Genomic DNA, 8821 nt, shown 5'->3' with positions numbered 1-8821 from the left:
ATGTGGTTACACTTTTACACTGTCTTTTCTCTCTCTGCACGGTGGATAAACCTGGATTAATGTTAGCACGTGAATCTGGACATAAACTCAAGGCAGACTCCCACACAGTGGGTTAACAGGGGATGCTTACGTCATAAACGCCAACCTATTCCTTAGTGCACTACTTTTGACCAAAGCCCTATTGACCTTGGTCAAATGTAGTGCTCTATAAAGGGAGTAGGGTACCATTTGGGACGCAGCCAATGATTATACACTGAGTATACAAAACATTAAGAACACCTGTTCTTTCCATGACATAGACTGACCAGGTGAATCCAGGTGAAAGCTATGATCTCTTATTGATGTCACTTATTAAATCCACTTCAATCATTGTAGATGAAGGGGAGGAGACAGTTTAAAGAAGGATTTTTAAGCCTTGAGACAATTGAGACGTGGATTGTGTGTGTGCCATTGAGATGGTGAATGGGCAAGACAAAAAACGTAAGTGCCTTTGAACGGGGTATGGTAGTAGGTGCCAGGCACACCGGTTTAAGTGTGTCAAGAACTGCAACGCTGCTGGGTTTTTCACGCTAAACAGTTTCCCGTGTGTATCAAGAATGGTTCCACCACACAAAGGACATCCAGCCAATTTGAGTGTCCGCTTGAGTGTCTTCTCTTTGTCACCCACAAGGAGGCAGTGTTCAACAGCAAAAGCTAATACAAAAGAACTGGAATTTTCACGCAGTGGACAGATAAAAATACAAATCAAATACATTTTTATTTGTCACATGCACCGAATACAACAGGTGTAGACCTTACCGTGAAATGCTTACCTACAAGCCCTTAAACAACAATGCAGTTCAAGAAATAGAGTTAAGAAAATATTTACTAAATAAACTAAAGTAAAAAATAAAATAAAAAGTAACACAATAAAATAACAATAACGAGGCTATATACAGGGTATATAGTCTGGGTGGTCATTTGATTAATTGTTCAGCAGTCTTATGGCTTAGGGGTAGAAGCTGTTAAGGAGCCTTTTGGACCTAAACTTAGCACTCAGGTACCGCTTGCTGTGCGGTAGCAGAGAAAACAGTCTATGACTTTGGTGACTGGAGTCTTTGACCATTTTTTGGGCCTTCCTCTGACACCACCTAGTATATAGGTCCTGGATGGCAGGAAGCTTGGCCCCAGTAATGTACTGGGCCGTATGCACTACCCTCTGTAGCGCCTTGCGGTCGGATGCCGAGCAGTTCCAGTCAGTGCTTCTTAGGCTTCACATCAAATATAATGAGTTGTACGATACCTTTACAAATGTATGTCTTTACCAACATTACTTATTTAGATTTTATTGTAGGCCTAGTAGTTTACTTCAAAGTTAAATGATCATAACATTTTAGTGTGATTACAGAGTACAACTTTTCAGCATAAGTACCTCATGTGACCAGAGGGTGGCGCATTTGATCCATTCCATTGCCAAAGAGTAGGCACAGTAGCTGTCCCAGATTCTCTCCAGCCCAGCCCCATTCTGTAGACATGGCCTTTGTTTCACACTTCTCTCTCATTTAAGGTCAGTAAACAAAGATAATTGGCTTATTATGTCATTATTGTGTCATGAGGGGTGTGCAGTCTATAACATTGTTTCCAAAATATGCCCCCCAAGCTTTCACCACACTGGAGCGGACCTGGGTTCAAATAATATTTAAAATCATTTCCATCTGGCACTATAGGCAGGCTAGAGCAAACGCTCAATGTATTTGAAAGATTTCTAATAGTATTTGAACCCAGATCTGCACTGGAGAGGAGGATCCCCATATTAAGTGTTACAGTATGTGTCATTGTAATGACCCACTCGTTGGGTCATATCTGGGGAAACAAGATATCGTGTGGTAACGCTTTCTACCACGACACCAGGCCAGGTGGTCTCCCTGTTTATGTAAACAATGTTGATGTATTGGTTTAATGTCAGTGGGTATTAACTAATGAATGTTTTGCGTTTCTGATTGTTTTATGTTTTCTCACATCTTGGTATGGCATCAGTGTTACACAGTTACAGAGTTGTATTTTCAATTACATTTTTGGACACCATTTCTGAGAGATATATTTTTTTATCACACTTTCAATATCACCTTTTCACCAACAGGATAAAGACATACATATTTTGTATTTTATTATGTCAGTGTATTCTTTTATGTAAGCCCTCTCTGTGAGTACCCAGCTCGCCTCTCAAGGTGTGTGATTGAGATAATTTCTCTTCCAAGGCTTCTGCTGCAAATGCCATGCCATTATACACACGGAGAAGTGCTCTTGAAATATTCACAAAGCCTGTAATTTAATACCTATCCGTCTCCCGCCGTCAAAGAAATAGCTTTTGTAAAGTGGCTCTGACATTACAAAATGCCTCTTTTTCCTTCACTGGAAATGTCATTGAACTAATGTAGTCTTATTCACAAGGCAATGGAACTGTATGACCCTGGTGGTATATGTGGTAGTTATACTGAAGTTAACAGAACACACACACACACACACACACACACACACACACAGAGGCTATAGTCTGCCAGGTCGCAGTTGTAAATGAGAACTTGTTCTCAACTGGCTTACCTGGTTAAATAAAGGTAAAATAAATAAAAATATAGTGTGATTTCCACCGTGTTACATGATTTTATAGCCTATTGTTGGCTCCACATAGTGTCTGGTTGATTTACAGCTGACCTACTACATGTGAATAGTTTGTTGTTTGTACCATGTTCCAAAGAGAAAATGTCATCACCATGGCCATGGGTGGAATGGTGTGGAGCCCAACTTATAGAGACACACAGAGTTCCCTTGCTACCCTACACTCAATGTGTGTGTGTTTGTGTGGGGTGGGTGCGTTTGTGTGTGTGTGTGTGTGTGTGTGTGTGAGTCAGCCTGGTCCTAGATGAAAATGCTTCCAGTTCCAGGGGCTGACTTGCGGCCAACCGTCAGATGGTCATGTATAATTGATCACGCCTCCCTCCTCTAGTGTCCATTCAACCTGTTGCACTAGATGCTGGGAGATGTTGGGTGTCTCATACCTGTTATAGGCAGAGGTAGTTGTGGTGAACAGGGACTGTACCTTTAGCTGAACGTATCTACATTCGCAGGACAAGTTTCAAACTATTTGTAAGTACATTGTGAATAGCTTTTCTTTTGAGGATCAATATATGTTACATTGTTTTTGTATTTATGTTTTTGGGGTTAGTTTGGGTGGGAGAGTGTAGTTATCTGGTACAGTGGGGTTGTTATCCAGTGTTCCAGCCGAGCTGTCTGGACTAAAGAGGTTTGCTGAGGGAAAACGTGGTTGCCATTGTGAGGAGACAGAGGAATCCCAGAATCCCTGTGCTCCAGTACAGCCTCTAGAGGTGAGAGAGAGAAACAAAGAGAGAGAGAGAGATAGGAGGAGGAGGAGGAGGAGGAGGAGGAGGAGGAGGAGGAGAAGTGTGTGATCCGCCTCATTAGTGTAAGAGGAGGTACAGAGGATTTATTAGCCTGTTCACTGAATTGGATACTGTGCTGAGCGAGTGCACACACACACACACACACACACACACACACACTCAACACACACACACACACACTCAACACACACACACACACAGAGGGGGCAGGCTGGGGGAATACGTTTTGGCAGGTAACAGAGACAGATGAAGTTGGTGCGCTGAGCATTGCAGGGGAGGAGAGAGCAATAAAGACTGTGTGTGTGTGTGTGTGTGTGTGTGTGTGATGAGAGTTTGGTCTAGATGTGCATCACCAGGGAGGTAGGCGTAGAGAGATAGCAGATCAGGGGGAAAGCAGGCTCCAGTAATTGACAAGCCTGGTTTACAGAATCAGGTCAGAGCAAAAAGAGTGGGAACCCCTACACAGTGGCACTAGCAGGGTAACAACAATAGAGTCATATCTACCACCGCTCTTGTTGACGTTTTAAACTGCCACTGGTATATATCTCCACCCGGCACAGCCAGAAGAGGACTGGCCACCCCTCATAGCCTGGTTCCTCTCTAGGTTTCTTCCTAGGTTTTGCCTTTCTAGGGAGTTTTTCCTAGCCACCGTGCTTCTACACCTGCATTACTAGCTGTTTGGGGTTTTAGGCTGGGTTTCTGTACAGCACTTCGAGATATTAGCTGATGTAAGAAGGGCTATATAAAATAAAATTGATTGAAATTGATATAGGAGCTAGGACAACGTTCCGTATCGTACCCACGTAGCTCTATGTGTCTGGTCATTCCGTGTCAGTATGGATTGCAAATGTCATTGTCTCTTTGCAATAGCTCAAAATAAGCCAAACAAACTCCCAAAAACGGCAATGTAAAGTGAGCCAAAGTTCAAGGAACCGCTAACATTTTACTGATGCATAGGGAGTAGGGACTGAACTTGGTGTTTTAAGGAGTCAACTGTGTTCTGAGGGCAGATCAATCATGATTGGTTCTTAAACAATGAACAAACTGGAGACTAAGACCACCCAGAGACACACTTCAGCCCCCCAAAATAATCCCCTCCACACCCCTCTAACTGGTACTGACTCTGGGCCACACTGAGCTGAGATATCCCTCTCTGTCTTAAGACGCTTGTCCTCATAGGACTGCATGGATTACACTGACATTCCACCAGTGCAATTAGCATGCTAACAGATTAGCAATGAACTCCACTTTGGAATTAGCATGCTAGCATATTAGCAAGGAACTCAATGGGTTGAGTATTTACTTAAATAGGTAGGCAAGGATACAGTGGGGAAAAAAAGTATTTAGTCAGCCACCAATTGTGCAAGTTCTCCCACTTAAAAAGATGAGAGAGGCCTGTAATTTTCATCATAGGTACACGTCAACTATGACAGACAAATTGAGAAAAAAAATCCAGAAAATCACATTGTAGGATTTTTAATGAATTTATTTGCAAATTATGGTGGAAAATAAGTATTTGGTCACCTACAAACAAGCAAGATTTCTGGCTCTCACAGACCTGTAACTTCTTCTTTAAGAGGCTCCTCTGTCCTCCACTCGTTACCTGTATTAATGGCACCTGTTTGAACTTGTTATCAGTATAAAAGACACCTGTCCAAAACCTCTAACAGTCACACGCCAAACTCCACTATGGCCAAGACCAAAGAGCTGTCAAAGGACACCAGAAACAAAATTGTAGACCTGCACCAGGCTGGGAAGACTGAATCTGTAATAGGTAAGCAGCTTGGTTTGAAGAAATCAACTGTGGGAGCAATTATTAGGAAATGGAAGACATACAAGACCACTGATAATCTCCCTCGATCTGGGGCTCCACGCAAGATCTCACCCCGTGGGGTCAAAATGATCACAAGAACGGTGAGCAAAAATCCCAGAACCACACGGGGGGACCTAGTGAATGACCTGCAGAGAGCTGGGACCAAAGTAACAAAGCCTACCATCAGTAACACACTACGCCGCCAGGGACTCAAATCCTGCAGTGCCAGACGTGTCCCCCTGCTTAAGCCAGTACATGTCCAGGCCCGTCTGAAGTTTGCTAGAGTGCATTTGGATGATCCAGAAGAGGATTGGGAGAATGTCATATGGTCAGATGAAACCAAAATATAACTTTTTGGTAAAAACTCAACTCGTCGTGTTTGGAGGACAAAGAATGCTGAGTTGCATCCAAAGAACACCATACCTACTGTGAAACATGGGGGTAGAAACATCATGCTTTGGGGCTGTTTTTCTGCAAAGGGACCAGGACGACTGATCCGTGTAAAGGAAAGAATGAATGGGGCCATGTATCGTGAGATTTTGAGTGAAAACCTCCTTCCATCAGCAAGGGCATTGAAGATGAAACGTGGCTGGGTCTTTCAGCATGACAATGATCCCAAACACACCGCCCGGGCAACGAAGGAGTGGCTTCGTAAGAAGCATTTCAAGGTCCTGGAGTGGCCTAGCCAGTCTCCAGATCTCAACCCCATAGAAAATCTTTGGAGGGAGTTGAAAGTCTGTGTTGCCCAGCGACAGCCCCAAAACATCACTGCTCTAGAGGAGATCTGCATGGAGGAATGGGCCAAAATACCAGCAACAGTGTGTGAAAACCTTGTGAAGACTTACAGAAAACGTTTGACCTGTGTCATTGCCAACAAAGGGTATATAACAAAGTATTGAGAAACTTTTGTTATTGACCAAATACTTATTTTCCACCATAATTTGCAAATAAATTCATTAAAAATCCTACAATGTGATTTTCTGGATTTTTTTTTCTCAATTTGTCTGTCATAGTTGACGTGTACCTATGATGAAAATTACAGGCCTCTCTCATCTTTTTAAGTGGGAGAACTTGCACAATTGGTGGCTGACTAAATACTTTTTTCCCCCACTGTATGTGGTGGCTGCAGGGTTGGGTAGGTTACTTTCTAAATGTAATCCATTACAGTTACTAGTTACTTGTCCAAAATTGTAATCAGTAACGTAACTTTTTGATTACCCAAACTCAGTAATGTAATCGGATTACTTTAAATTACTTTCCCATTAAAAGCCGAAGGTTAGTAGCTGGAACAGCCACAAAGTAATAAAATCAGATTTATCCCTAACCTTTTTATTTTTTTATTTATTTCACCTTTATTTAACCAGGTAAACCAGTTGAGAACAAGTTCTCATTTACAACTGCGACCTGGCCAAGATAAAGCAAAGCAGTGCGATAAAAACAACAACACAGAGTTACATATGGGGTAAAACAAAACAAAGTCAAAAATACAACAGAAATACATATATATACAGTGTGTGCAAATTTAGCAAGTTATGGAGGTAAGGCAATAAATAGGCTATAGTGCAAAATAATTACAATTAGTATTAACACTGGAATGATAGATGTGCAAGAGATGATGTGCAAATAGAGATACTGGGGTACAAATGAGCAAAATAAATAACAATATAGGGATGAGGTAGTTGGGCGGGCTAATTTCAGATGGGCTGTGTACAGGTGCAGTGATCGGTAAGGTGCTCTGACAACTGATGCTTGAAGTTAGTGAGGGAGATAAGTGTCTCCAGCTTCAGAGATTTTTGCAATTTGTTCCAGTCATTGGCAGCAGAGAACTGGAAGGAATTGCGGCCAAAGGAGGTGTTGGTTTTGGGGATGACCAGTGAGATATACCTGCTGGAGCGCAGACTACGGGTGGGTGTTGCTATGGTGACCAATGAGCTAAGATAAGGCGGGGATTTGCCTAGCAGTGATTTATAGATGGCCTGGAGCCAGTGGGTTTGGCGACGAATATGTAGTGAGGACCAGCCAACAAGAGCGTACAGGTCACAGTGGTGGGTATTATATGGGGCTTTGGAGACAAAACGGATGGCACTGTGATAGACTACATCCAATTTGCTGAGTAGAGTGTTGGAGGCTATTTTGTAAATGACATCGCCGAAGTCAAGGATCGGTAGGATAGTCAGTTTTACGAGGGCATGTTTGGCAGCATGAGTGAAGGAGGCTTTGTTGCGAAATAGGAAACCGATTCTAGATTTAACTTTGGATTGGAGATTCTTAATGTGAGTCTGGAAGCAGAGTTTACAGTCTAACCAGACACCTAGATATTTGTAGTTGTCCACATACTCTAGGTCAGACCCGTCGAGAGTAGTGATTCTAGTCGGGTGGGCGGGTGCAAGCAGCGTTCGGTTGAAGAGCATGCATTTAGTTTTACTAGTGTTTAAGAGCAGTTGGAGGCTACTGAAGGAGTGTTGAATGGCATTGAAGCTCGTTTGGAGGTTTGTTAACACAGTGTCCAATGAAGGGCCAGATGTATACAAAATGGTGTCGTCTGCGTAGAGGTGGATCTGAGAGTCACCAGCAGCAAGAGCGACGTCATTGATATACACAGAGAAAAGAGTCGGCCCAAGAATTGAACCCTGTGGCACCCCCATAGAGACTGCCATAGGTCCAGACAACAGGCCCTCCGATTTGACACATTGAACTCTATCTGAGAAGTAGTTGGTGAACCAGGCGAGGCAGTCATTTGAGAAACCAAGGCTATTTAGTCTGCCAATAAGAATGCGGTGGTTGACAGAGTCGAAAGCCTTGGCCAGGTCAATGAAAATGGCTGCACAGTACTGTCTATTATCGATCGCGGTTATAATATCGTTTAGGACCTTGAGCGTGGCTGAAGTGCACCCATGACCAGCTCGGAAACCGGATTGCATAGCGGAGAAGGTACGGTGGGATTCGAAATGGTCGGTGATCTGTTTGTTGACTTGGCTTTCAAAAACTTTTGAAAGGCAGGGCAGGATGGATATGGGTCTGTAACAGTTTGGATCTAGAGTGTCACCCCCTTTGAAGAGGGGGATGACCGCGGCAGCTTTCCAATCTCTGGGGATCTCAGACGTTACGAAAGAGAGGTTGAACAGGCTAGTAATAGGGGTTGCGATAATTTCGGCGGCTAGTTTTAGAAAGAAAGGGTCCAGATTGTCTAGCCCAGATGATTTGTAGGGGTCCAGATTTTGCAGCTCTTTCAGAACATCAGCTGTCTGGATTTGTGTGAAGGAGAAGCGGGGGGGTCATGGGCAAGTTGCAGCGGAGGGTGCAGAGCTGGTGGCCAGGGTAGTGGTAGCCAGGTGGAAAGCATGGCCAGCCGTAGCAAAATGCTTGTTGAAATTCTCGATTATTGTAGATTTATCGGTGGTGATAGTGTTTCCTAGCCTCAGTGCAGTGGGCAGCTGGGAGGAAGTGCTCTTATTTTCCATGGACTTTACAGTGTCCCAAAACTTTTTGGAGTTAGTGCTACAGGATGCAAATTTCTGTTTGAAAAAGTTAGCCTTTGCTTTCCTAACTGCTTGTGTATATTGGTTCCTAACTTCCCTGAAAAGTTGCATATCGCGGGGGCTATTTGATG

The sequence above is a fragment of the Coregonus lavaretus genome (assembly GCF_964263955.1).
Source record: "Coregonus lavaretus genome assembly, chromosome: 40".
Taxonomy (NCBI): Eukaryota; Metazoa; Chordata; class Actinopteri; order Salmoniformes; family Salmonidae; genus Coregonus; species Coregonus lavaretus.
This window is presented reverse-complemented; position numbering follows the sequence as displayed.